The sequence below is a fragment of the Ahaetulla prasina genome, chromosome 2, assembly GCF_028640845.1.
Source record: "Ahaetulla prasina isolate Xishuangbanna chromosome 2, ASM2864084v1, whole genome shotgun sequence".
In the NCBI taxonomy this organism is placed as follows: Eukaryota; Metazoa; Chordata; class Lepidosauria; order Squamata; family Colubridae; genus Ahaetulla; species Ahaetulla prasina.
This window is the reverse complement of record NC_080540.1, coordinates 107,695,168-107,708,105: the sequence shown is the minus strand read 5'-3', so window position 1 is coordinate 107,708,105 and position 12,938 is coordinate 107,695,168. Positions and strand designations below refer to the sequence as shown.

Sequence of the window (12,938 nt, the reverse complement as noted above, 5' to 3'; positions counted from 1 at the left end):
TAATAAAGATCAAATGGAATGCTACTCATTGTCAGCAAATCAAGGCAGGCCAGACTAGGAAGCCAAAGTCATGGGGACCAATATTACTTTTACTGTGAAGTTATAGTAACAGAATCTTCCAAGTATGAATTCTTACTCTCATTCCCTTTTTCTTTGTGTAAACTAGGGAGAAACCAGGTGTGAAATCCAGCAGGTTCTGACAGGTTCTGAAGAACCGGTTGTGGAAATTTTGAGCAGTTCAGAGAACCGGTAGTGGAAATTTTGAGTAGTTTGGAGAACCAGCAAATACCACCTCTGGCTGGCCCCAGAGTAGGACGGGAATGGAGATTTTGCAATACCCTTCCCCCAGGAGTGGGGAGGGAATGAGGATTTTGCAGTATCCTTCCCCTGGAGTGGGGTGGAAAGGGAGATTTTGCAGTATCCTTCACCCAGCAGGCCCACCAAGCCACACCACATCCACCAAGCCACGCCCACAGAACTGGTAGTAAAAAAAAAATTGGATTTCACCATTGGGAGAAACTTGCCTGAGATATTTACATATGTAACAGTTCTGACCCTGACTCAGATTTCTTTTATCTGCCCATTGCTTTGGCAAAAAGGCCACTCATGAAAGTGATGTACTGTAAATCTTAAACGGCAACAATTTCCTGAAAGGCTAAAAAAAGCACAGGTCTTGGGGTCACGTATGTCTTAAATAACTTTTTCCAAGACATTTCCAAAATGCGCCCGTCACTTTCCTATACTTTACTGGAATTTATCTTAGAAGGATAAATTGGAAGTAGTGATTAATCTTTATGCAGTGCTATAAAGAAAAAAATATTCACAAAGGGGCAAAGAAAAAGACTTTCAAGCAATCAAGTCAATATTTTGGGGCTTGTTCTCTTCATAACATGATATTCCAGGTGGTAGCTTCTTTTTCTCTTCATCTTAATCGTACTTCTTTATTTTGGAAGTTAGATTATTTCGGTATTACTCTGGATTCTTCGTTTTAACCTTTTTATTTTAATTTTTTTATAAATATTTCATTTTTAATTAATTCAGCATAATCAAATTATAAAACACGAAAAATAAGAACGAGCTGTCTGTTAAACTGTGTAGTTTAACGGCATTATAATATTAATATATAATAAGTAGGCGAAGAGGCTTGATTTCATTACATAAATGCAAATTGTTTATTAATGGGAGAGAAAAATTAAATTCACACTACTGTGAGTTTGTAAAAGATATTAGTGATATAGCATTGTATCTACTGTGCCTTTCTCCCCCCCCTCCCGGAGATAATTGAAATATTTAATTGAACTGAATAATAATTATTATTTCATATACTTTTAACAGGTAGATATAGTTCAATTAATAGACACCCCACACACAAAGCTATAATATCTGTTATCTCAATTGTTTTAAGACCTGGTGCAGAACGCAGGACACAACACCTAACTACACCGATGATTAATAATTAATGACAACCGAGAATGATCAGCTTAAAGCAGTTAAAGCTGGAATGAACTCTGTGGCAATGTCAACAAGCATGCATTAGCTGATCAAGAAAATCATTGTATTTATTTTATCTGCTTTGAATAATATGCTTTGATTTGAAAAAGCAGGGCAGGGTATTGATAAACTGTGTATAATTTGTTCCTATATACCTCCCATCCACCTCAGTAAAAGAGAAAAAGACAAAAGAATAGGTTTTTAAGAACAACTTTCTTTAAACTTACAGTGGACAAACAGCCTTAATATCAATAATTATCTCCCTTAAGTGTGTAACTAGATAAATTGTGGCGAGTTCATTTCTTCTCTTCTCCCCCCTCCCCCCACAATCCACTTATCTTTTGGGCAAATTCCTCAAGTTTCTCTCAAGACAGCCAAAACCTTTAAGTCTCCACCACTTTTACTCCTTGAAGCCCTTTTTAAAGTTTGAAAGCCTGAATTGAGTAAATCTCAAGAAGCCTCTCTCCATCTTAAAAACACTATTCAGATGTTCACAAAATAAACGTACTGTCAAGCAGGGGAACATCAGAAAGTCTAGGCAGTTCAAATGAATAGAAAAGTTTATTGTAAATTTATGGTCTCTACAAGAATCTGAACAACTAACAGTCAAAGCAAATAGTCAATGGAATTCAAAGTGGGCTGAAGGAACTTGAGACTGATGACATGTTTTACCTCTCAGCCTGATCATTTCCTATACCTATTATTTTTCCAAATAAGAACTGCACTCTTAAACTAACTGGACACCCCTGTGAGCTTAGCATTTTCAACTTAACTGATATTTCTTTTTTTATTTGTAACTATGTACTATGTAACTATGTGGATATGGGATTATGCCATTTTTCTTGGTGCAGTCATAAAGTGTAACTATTTGGATTCAATTTCTAAATACAATTAAACTGAGTTCTGGAACCAGATTACATTCAGTTGCTTTACTAACATTAAATTCTAAAACTGAGGTCTTGAACATTAAAGAATTAAATATATCTTCAGGCTGAGGTATGATATAATTTTAGCAAGATATTGTATATTATATAATGGGTAAAATCCCAAGTGGGAGTAGAAATTTAAAATATTGGGATTGGCTTTTACGAAAGGCATTTTTGACATTATAGTTTCAGAAGGGTTTCTGTTTCAGATAATTTGCTTATGATATCCTTGGACTGCAGATGTGCAGGTAGAATTCTGTATAAATAAAGTATTTTAAAAATAAAACCAATCAGCTTTTGTAGCAGTTTCTGTATTTATTATAGTAATAGAAAAAATACAATTGCTATACTAAACCAAACAAGTATAATGACATAACAGAGAATGGAAAAAATCAATACGTCAGCAATATATCTATAATTATATCTGTATGTGGAACCAGATACAAATATAGAAATGGCACAATGTTTTCATCATCAAGGCCTACCAAACTCATGATGCCATTACAGAGAGGGAAAATGTCCAAGAAACAGTTGAAATTACTTAGGCAGTTGTAGGTGTATAATATGTCGAAGTTCTGATGGAAAAAATGAAATATTCAAGTGCTATTCATGTGAGATCACTTTACAAAGTTAAAATCAAATCAGATGCTTACTGAAGTTGGCAAACCACAAAGATGCATAGTTTAGCAGAGCTGGACTTTTTTTTTTAAGCTCACATTGATTTTTTTCTAATTAAATTCTGTTTCTGTTTTCAAGATTAACTAGTTTTCATACATTTCTTGTAATCTTTTAATTCAGCTTGGTTGTTTTTAGGTACTTAATTTGATTTATTTAAACTAAATATAAACTACATTTTGTAATTTTCTAGATACAAAGTATGATCCAAAAAAACTATTAATTTTGTGGTTCAATTATTTGCATATTAAAACACCAAACTCCAATAAATTCTAGATGAATATGATTAATATGACTTGTTTAACACCAGAATACCCTGGAATGATACATCCCATTCAAACCTCAAAATCAAGGAGCCCTTCAAAAAGACAAAAATTTCCCCTCAAATTTTTAAATCAACTTTATGGAAGAAGAACAGTGACATTAAATCGATTGATTGATTACCATTTTATTTCTAATTTTGGTGTTGATACTTTAATTAAAAAGGAAAAAAGAATTAATGAAGAGTGAATACTGAAATAATGAACACATGCCTAATTCCAATATTGATTTGTACTGATTTTAAAATCCAGAATGAATTTATATATACCATGTAAGTCTAATAGTTGACAATTTCTTTCAAGATTATCTAAGCATACCGTGTTTCCCCAAAAATAAGACCCTGTCTTATATTTTTTTGAATCCTGAAATAAGTGTTTGGCCTTATTGCCATGCGCTCAAAAGCCCGATTGGGCTTATTATCAGGGGATGTCTTATTTTGGGGAAAACAGGATATTCATTAGTTAGTGATGTCTGCAACTTCATAGTGGAACAGATTGTTTGTTTTTTAAAAAATTAAATTAAGTTTCTGCATTACAAAAGTATCTTGGAGCTGCATTAAATATGCAGTTTTAAACCTGCCATCTGTCTATCACTTATATTTGCATAAGAAATTCAACCTTTTGAGAGAACATAAGCTATCCATAAGAGTTCCTTTCCTTCAGTCTGCCTCCTCTCCAATTGTTGTTCAGAGATCAAATGAATTATTCCATTGATCAAAATAACAAATTCCTTGAAGTGCAGTTCATTTTCTCTTTCTTTCTAATTCAGTCATTATCTTCACATTAAAAAAATCATTAAGGAATAACATAGGAACAAAGAAGAAAGACAGGCCTACTTGTCTATTATTCTGGAAACTTTCTGTCATCATAACAAGTCTGGTAATGCAGAAACAGAAGGATCCGGGTGCTTAACTGTGAACTAACAAATGGCAGATTCAACTGTACTGCCAGCATCTCCAACTTTCCATCATCAACCAAGTGTAACCAAGTGTATAAGTCAAACATCTTCCTCCATGGAGATAAGAGGCTCACTACACAAGACACAGAAGCTGAGAATGACACGTGCATTGTATTATTCACCTAACTTGCAAATTTGCTAAATAAGGCATAAAGAGCCAAGAGCGATACTTATTGCTAAACTTCAGCAACAGCTTTATTAGAACTACAAAAATTTTGATGACCTCTATACAGTTACCAAGGGGACACGGTGACTCAAGGGGCTAGGACGTTGAGCTTGTCAATCGAAAGGTCGGCAGCTTGGCAGATCGAATCCCTAGTGCTGCAGTGTAACGGGGTGAGCTCCCGTTACTTGTCCCAGCTTCTGCCAACCTAGCAGTTTCGAAAGCACGCAAAAATGCAAGTAGAAAAAATAGGGACCACCTTTGGTGGGAAGGTAATAGCGTTCTGTGCGCCTTTGGCGTTGAGTCATGCCGGCCACATGACCATGGAGACGTCTTCGGACAGTGCTGGCTCTTCGGCTTTGAAACGGAGATGATCACCGCCCCCTAGAGTCGGCAACGACTAGCACGTATGTGCAAGGGGAACCTTTACCTTTACCTATACAGTTATCAATACGCTCTTTGCTGCCATCTGGTGGTTATCTGGATTTTTAGCCCAAAATCCAACAGCAGCCATGTAGTTCATTTTATCTTAAAAGGAATGATGAGCACTACCAAAATCTGCTTTCATGGGTATCACTGGGTTCTTATTTAAAATCAAATTGTGAGTTAATTAGACATATTGCCATATTTTTTCCATTGGGAAGTGAGAGGAAATTCTGGTTGGACTTTCAGGTTCCATTCTTAGTTTCGCTCGCAGTATGAAAAGGTAAACCACGGTTTATAAAGAACAGTGGCAAGATTCACACAGTACACAAATTCATAAGCAAACACATTATACCAATGTGTAAACTTAATCTTATCCTTGCAATCTACATCCTGGATCTCCAATAAAGGTTGTATTTATGGAATATAATTACTAGGGAGAAAAAAAAAATCATTGCGATACAGTAGCACTATCATCCTTGCAGTGCAGAAGCACAATCCTAAAATTAAAAAGAAAGGTGAACGAGCTTCGTCAGTTTTTCATTATGTTTTCCTTTAAGTTCAAAAGCAACAAAGGAACATTAAGGATGGAAAACTAAACTAAAAAAAAAGTTACAAGGTAGAGAAAGAGGAATTGCAATACTTTTATTTCATATTGTTATTCTGCTAATAATCTCAATATTCACTTAGAAAAGGAAAATAAAAATAACTGTATTCTTTTCCTTCAGCAGCCAAAGAACTTGTCTGTGTGTGTGTGTGTGTGTGTGTGTGTTTAAAAACTTTAGAAAGCTTCTGTTCTCACATACACAGCTGCTTTCCATCTTTAGTTTGCAGTTTCTATGGCTACATTTTATAAAACTGAAAATATTGGCAATAAATTATAGCTGAATGAGCATCAGTTTGGACCCAATTTATTTCTAAATAAAGGCACTCTATTGGAGTAGCAATCTGTTTCTGATCATTACAGTAAGTTCTACTATCTTCCTTAATTTTTTTCTCATTCAGATTAATACTTCTAGGAAGTTGCCATTTTATAGCATCCAAGTCCACTTCCACAAGTGGAAACATTCAAGGGAAAGAGATTCTAGAGTGCTGCTACCTTCCCAAAATGCAGCAATTATCCAGCAAGTAATATCAGTTGCCCTTATACTCTGGTAGTCTCTTTTCTGACTCTAAGAAAGCAACGAGCTTGGAGATCAGGAGGTGAGGAAACCAGCGCTTGCCTTATTTTATTGAAAATATTACTCCCTCCACATTTTCTTTACTGTTTTCCAGAGAAAGCCCAACATCAGCAAGTATCAAATATCTTCCAATCAATCTCAACAATGGAAGCTCTTTGGTTTCAGTGCAATTCGACTTATGTCCCATTTGTTCAAACTAAGATTTTTGGGTACCTGGTACATTTTCTGACTAGGTTCCATCATAAGTTTGAATTAGGTGAGACCCTAAAAATATTGATAAACTTATCTCATATAAAGGGCTGAAATGTAAATATCATGGGTTTATGTTCTTAATGTACCATTCAGAGTCACTTTGGAGTAGCCAGTGCCAGAATATTGCATTCAGATGAACACAGATAGTAATAGATTAATTGAATGGAATGGAATGGAATGGAATGGAATGGAATAGAATAGAATAGAATAGAATAGAATAGAATAGAATAGAATAGAATAGAATAGAATAGAATAGAATAGTTGGAAGGGACCTTGGAGTCTTCTAGTCCAACCCTCTGCTCAGGCAAGAAATCCTATACCATGTCAGACAAATGATTGTCCAATCTCTTCTTAAAAACTTCCAGCGTGGGAGAATTCACAACTTAGGGACAAGTTGTTCTACTGGTTAATTGTTCTAACTATCAGTGTTTCTCTCCTTGATTACATTCCATTCATTGCTTCTTGTCCTGCCCTCAGGTGCTTTGGAGAATAGTTTGACTCCCTCTTCTTTGTGGCAACCCCTGAGATATCGGAACACTGCTATCATGTCTCCCCTAGTCCTTCTTTTCATTAAATTAGACATACCCAATTCCAGCAATCGTTCTTTTATGTTTTAGCCTCTAGTCCTCTAATCATCTTTGTTGCTCTTCTCTGTACTCTTTCTAGAGTCTCCACATATTTTTTTACAACTGGGTGCAGTATTCCAAGTGTGGCCTTACCAAGGCATTATAAAGTGGTATTAACACTTCACGTGATCTTGATTCTATTCCTCTGTTTATGCAGCCCAGAACTGTGTTGGCTTTTTTAGCAGCTGCTGCACACTGCTGGCTCATATCTAAATGGTTATCCACTAGGACTCCAAGATCCCTCTCACAGGTACTACTATTGAGCAAGGTACCACATATACTGTATCTGTGCATTTTGTTTTTCTTGCCTAAATGTAGAACCTTACTTTTTTCACCACTGAATTTCATTTTCACCATTTTCATTTCAATTTCATTTTCATGGCAATTCTAAAAAGGGAAACTAGTCTGAAGACCCCTTTTAGAAATTACTTTTATTTTTATTTTATTATTTTTCATCTAAAAAATAACTGTACACCGCCCTGAGTCCTTCGGGAGAAGGGCGGTATAAAAATTCAATAAATAATAATAATAATAATAATAATAATAATAATAATAATAATAACAACAACAACAACAACAACAACAACAACAACTCTTAATCAAGGATTTTTTCCCCTTAAATAGCAGAATTAACACAGTACATTTCTTTTCTACTGTTGCATATGTGAAGTGGAATTGGAAGTGGAGCACACAGTTTTTCCAGAGTTGGAGGCAAGACTGCAGATTCCTGTCTGCTTCCTTGACTCTTCAGTTCTGGTCAAGTAGTTGCTCATGGTTTATTTCACTAAATGTATACAGGACCATTGACACTGAAAGAGAATTTTTACTCTCAAGGATAGGATATTATTAGGAGGAAGAATGGTAACAGGACGACACAGACCAGACCTCTGCTAAAAATTGTATTTTATCTATTCAATATTTCATTTTTGGTCCTATATTTTGAAATAATATTATCTCAGGGATTATCAGATACATATATAGTGTAACAAAAAAATCCCCAAGGAGATTTAAAAGATTTCCACAATTTAGTTATCCTAAATTGGTCAGGGAGCCCTAAACCTTTTTTTTTTCAACAAAGGATACCTGAGTCATATTTTTCTGTTAATCCTACCTCTAATTAAAAATAGTGTATCCAACAGAAATTAACATTTCGAACGTAGTATACCTTCATCTTCCGTTTTAGCTCTCAGTACCTATGATGCAGAAGGCCATTGAAGACAGGATGAATTAAGGAGTTCTTCATCTAAACCAATGATGGCGAATCCTTTCGGCACCGAGTACCAAAAAGGGAGTGCCCGTGTTTCTGGGCCACAATCCAGAAAAGGAGCTGCCCAGGGCACATGCGTGTACCCAAAAATGAACTTCCGGTTTCAGCTGAACTTCCGGTTTCAGCCAGCTTCTCTTCTGGGTTTCTGGCATGCATGCATGCGCAATGATCAGCTGGCCGGTGTGCATGCTCACGCAGGAAAACGGAAGCTGACTGTCGCATGCGCATGCGCACCAGAAACCCAGAACAGGAACGGGCGATGCCACGCGTGCCAGGTGACATGGCTTCGCATGCCACTTCAGGTATGCATGCCATATGTTCACCATCACAGATCTCAACTATTTCTTTTCTTCTTCCCAACCATTTGTCACATTTTGATATAAAACATCTTTGGACCTCCCCATTTTCAGATTGTCAGCAATGGACAGTCTCCTTACTAAAAAGAGACTACCATTCAGCCCTTTTTGTCATAGCATTTTTTAAGATCCACCACAATTAAATACCTGCCTGTATACAATCAAGATGCTAATTTATATAAAGCAAGCAATGTTTTATTGAAGTGCCCGGTGAATAAATTAATCACGTAGGATAATGCCAAATGTTAGAAATTAGAAATAACCATTATAATGCAATGTTGCTGAAACTGATAATTCTCTAATCCCTTTTACAATCTGGGCATGAAACAGGACTGTACAAAAAGTAAAGAATCACCCTAATGTCCCCTTATACAAATGCTATCCCTGTGATTTGATTTCAAATTATGCAGATTTAATTTAGTATAGAAAATGGCAAAAGAATTGTTTCCTGAACAATGAATGCTTTTATCATTGTCATAATAAACTTTTTTAGTGAGTTTCGATGATATTATGGCATCCTTCTAGTCATTTAACGGTTAAGTGCAAATTTTTGTAGTTCTTTTGATGCAACTTGTAGATGTGTCAAGTATACCCCCTTTAAAAAGTTAAATTTTCAATTCTGGACTTTCATTACAGAAAAGCTGACCTCGTCTGCTTTCCAATGCAATCAAAAAGCCAAAGTAAACATAAACAGGAAATGATTACTTATAAAGAACACTTGTATGCTGAAAGAGGTAGCCTGCAATTAAAATCTTTACAGGTATTAAATGAAGAAGGGAGGAAATATACTTGGTTTCAATATGGGCAACTAAGCGCTAGATGGAAAGAAGATCAAAAAGTTGGTATAATGCAAAGGGAGGAAAATTTAATAAAGCAAATTAGAAATCAGACCCAGGAGCATATAAAGAGATTGTATAATGTGTTGCTTGAAATAGATTCAGAAAAGGATTTGGTAAAGGACTGTATGATAAATTGGGCACAGAATATTCAGGAACCAATAATGTTGGCAACATGGGAGAAAATCTGGGTTAGAAATATTAAGTTTACACAACCACAGAATCTAAGGGAAAATTTTTATAAGATGTTTTATAGATGGCATTTAGAGCCCAAAAAATTATCATGTATGTATCCTGATATCCAAGCGAAATGTTGGAGATGTGAATGTGATGATGCTACATATTTTCATATTTGGTGGACTTGCAAGAAAATTAAGGCATTTTGGATAAGAATTTGGTGGATTATTCAAAATGTCTTGAAGAAGAAGATAAAGTTCCCGCCGCAATTTTTCCTTTTGGGAATTATAACAGATTGTACAGTGACTGAGACTAAATTGATCTTGAACTTAATAATAGCAGCAAGGCTGCTAATTGGACAATATTGGAAGAAAAAAGAATTACCTACAATAGAAGAATGGATATTGAAAGTTATCAACTTGGCTGAGATGGGAAAAATCTCAGCCTTTTTGAAAGACAATACGCAGGAAAGATATTTAATTGAATGGAAAAAATGGACTGATTATTTACAAAATAGATATCAGATTAAGAGATATCAGATTGCCTTTGAATAATTAGGATGTATTATTTTAGAATGTTACGGGGGAGGTTAGGAAATGAAAAGACTCGGATGAGGTTAATTGGATTAGAAGGGGAAAATCTTATTCTATGTTTGGTTTATGTGTAACAATACCTTGTGATTGACCCGGAAGCCGGGGGGCAGGGTGAAGGGAGGGGGGGAGGGAGTTTTGAGAGGGGAGGGGGGGAAAGGGGGAAAAATGTTGTTTGTTTTTTAAAACTTTTTCAATTAAAAAAAAAGCCAAAGTAACAGATATTCATTGCATTGTCAGCTTATCAGTGAAATAGGTGGCATATAAATTTAAAAGGAAATAAATAAAAATGTCCATCTGTCATTAAACTGTGTTCTCCCACAAACTGATAGCATTCTACCCAATCTCACTCTACCACACAATGTGTTGAGTCTATCCCAGGGGTCTCCAATCTTGGCAACTTTAAGACTTGTGGACTTCAACTCCCAGAATTCCTCAGCCAGCAAGCTAGCTGAGGAATTCTGTAAGTTGAAGTCCACAAATCTTAAAGTTGCCAAGACTGGAGACCCCTGGTCTATAGAACCAACAACATAGACTAGTGTAAGAGCACAGTCCAACTTTCTTCATTTTTTCACGAAACTCAGTTGTTGAGGTTCAATATAGAACTATCGTTTTTTACACACTGATGCTGTGATAGAGCGATATTTTCTTAAGGCAATGCTGTGACATGCTCAGATAAATTTCCAGTGATGTCTATGAAAAAAAAAGATCAAAATTCATACTTTTTTTTTAAAGAGTTAACTTTGAGAAATCACATTAAAGTTTTTATAAAAGCTGGACACAACACAGGCAGTTATTGACTCACTATTATATGTCATAATTAGACAGCTATAGCATAGCTCGGTTTAATATTTTAGTTATGCTGATCAAGAACATTTCAGTTTATTAAACTTCATTACTAATTGAATTTAATAAGGGCACAGAAATTAGCTTTGTTCAGGCTGCTTTCTCAGAGGAATAATTGTTCATTCCATGTTCAAGGCTTTACTTTACTTCCAGCACAGAAGATGAGCCCATAGCAAAATCTCAGTATCTTTTTTCTTAAAGGTAAAGGTAAAGGTTCCCCTCGCACATATATGCTAGTCATTCCCGACTCTGTGGGCAGTGCTCATGTCCGTTTCAAAGCCAAAAAGCCAGCACCGTCCGAAGATGTCTCCATGGTCATGTGACCAGCATGACTAAATGCCAAAGATAATCAGAACACTTACCTTCCCACCAAAGGTGGTCCCTATTTTTCTACTTGCATTTTTTTACGTGCTTTCAAACTGCTAGGTTGGCAGAACCTATGCAGCATTAGGGATTCGAACCGCTGAACGGCCAATCTTTCAATCTACAAGCTTAGCATCTTAGCCACTGAGCCACCACATCCCTGGTTTTCTTTTTTTCCTTACTCTTGCAAAAATTCTGTGGTTGCAGAAAGACAAAGTGTAAAACAAATAAACAATAAAACCAGGATACTTGTGTTTAAACTGTCATAAGAGCTTCTCCAGAAGGAGTAAAATTAAACATATGCAAGATCTTAGATGTCTGACTTCAGTTTACGGCAAGTGTCAAGGTCTCTGCTACTGCTGACAAACAACTTCCAGCTGCTTAAACCACAGAGAGGGATGCTGGGAATTGCAGCTCAGCAATGTGAGACAGCATCCTTCTGGTCCAAGGTTTTAATTTCCTTTGCATCCCGGCCCTGGTTTTGCCAAACTTGTTGACTTCGAGATCTTGCTTATCCAGACTTGCCTGATCCACTGTGAGCAGACTTTTCCTGTTTAGAAATCACAGTATGGAACTCCTCCATATGGCTCAGCTATGGTAATGAGACACAAAGCAGATGTCTGGAAAATTTCATGGAATATTACACAGAAAGGTTTATGTTATCTAGACCAGGGGTCTCCAGCCTTGGCAACTTTAAGCCTGGAGAACTTCAACTCCCAAAATTTGCTTGCTGGGGGATTCTAAGTATTATCTTTGATAAAGCTTTCACTACCAGTTCTCTTCCCAAACTTTGGTCACTAGCCACAGTCATCCCTATCTTCAAAAAAGGAGACCCCAGCTTAGTCGAAAACTACAGACCGATCTCCCTTTGCTGCGTCACCTGCAAAGTCATGGAATCTATCATCAACCAATCCATTACCTCACACTTAGAAACTAACAACCTACTCTCCAACAAACAATTTGGTTTCAGGAAAAAATTATCATGTAACTTACAACTTCTCCACTGCAAAAACATATGGACTTCAAATCTCGATCAAGGCAAATCAATAGATGCAATCTACATAGACTTCTGCAAAGCTTTTGACTCAGTAGTACACGATAAACTTCTCCTAAAACTAACATCCTATGGCATCTCAGGACCCCTCCACAAATGGATATCTGCTTTTCTGTCTAACAGACAACAAGTGGTCAAAATTGGCAATGCTTTATCAAATCCTGTTCCTGTCAAGAGTGGCGTTCCTCAAGGCAGCGTCCTTGGACCAACACTCTTTATACTATACATTAATGATCTTTGTGACCATATCTCAAGTAATTGTGTTCTCTTTGCTGATGATGTCAAACTATTTAACACCACAGACAATACTTCTATCATTCAAAACGACCTTGATCATCTAACCGCTTGGTCTAAAAATTGGCAGCTCCAAATTTCAACCAGCAAATGCTCAATCTTACATATAGAAAAAAGAACCCAAAAACTAAGTACATACT

General features: G+C 36.2%; 1 protein-coding gene across 3 annotated transcripts in view; it reads right to left on the bottom strand.

Annotated features, from left to right (window-relative positions):
* Positions 1-12,938, bottom strand: part of HTR4 (5-hydroxytryptamine receptor 4) — a 257,415-nt gene that overhangs the window by 218,813 nt on the left and 25,664 nt on the right. The gene's annotated exons all lie outside the window — the stretch shown is intronic.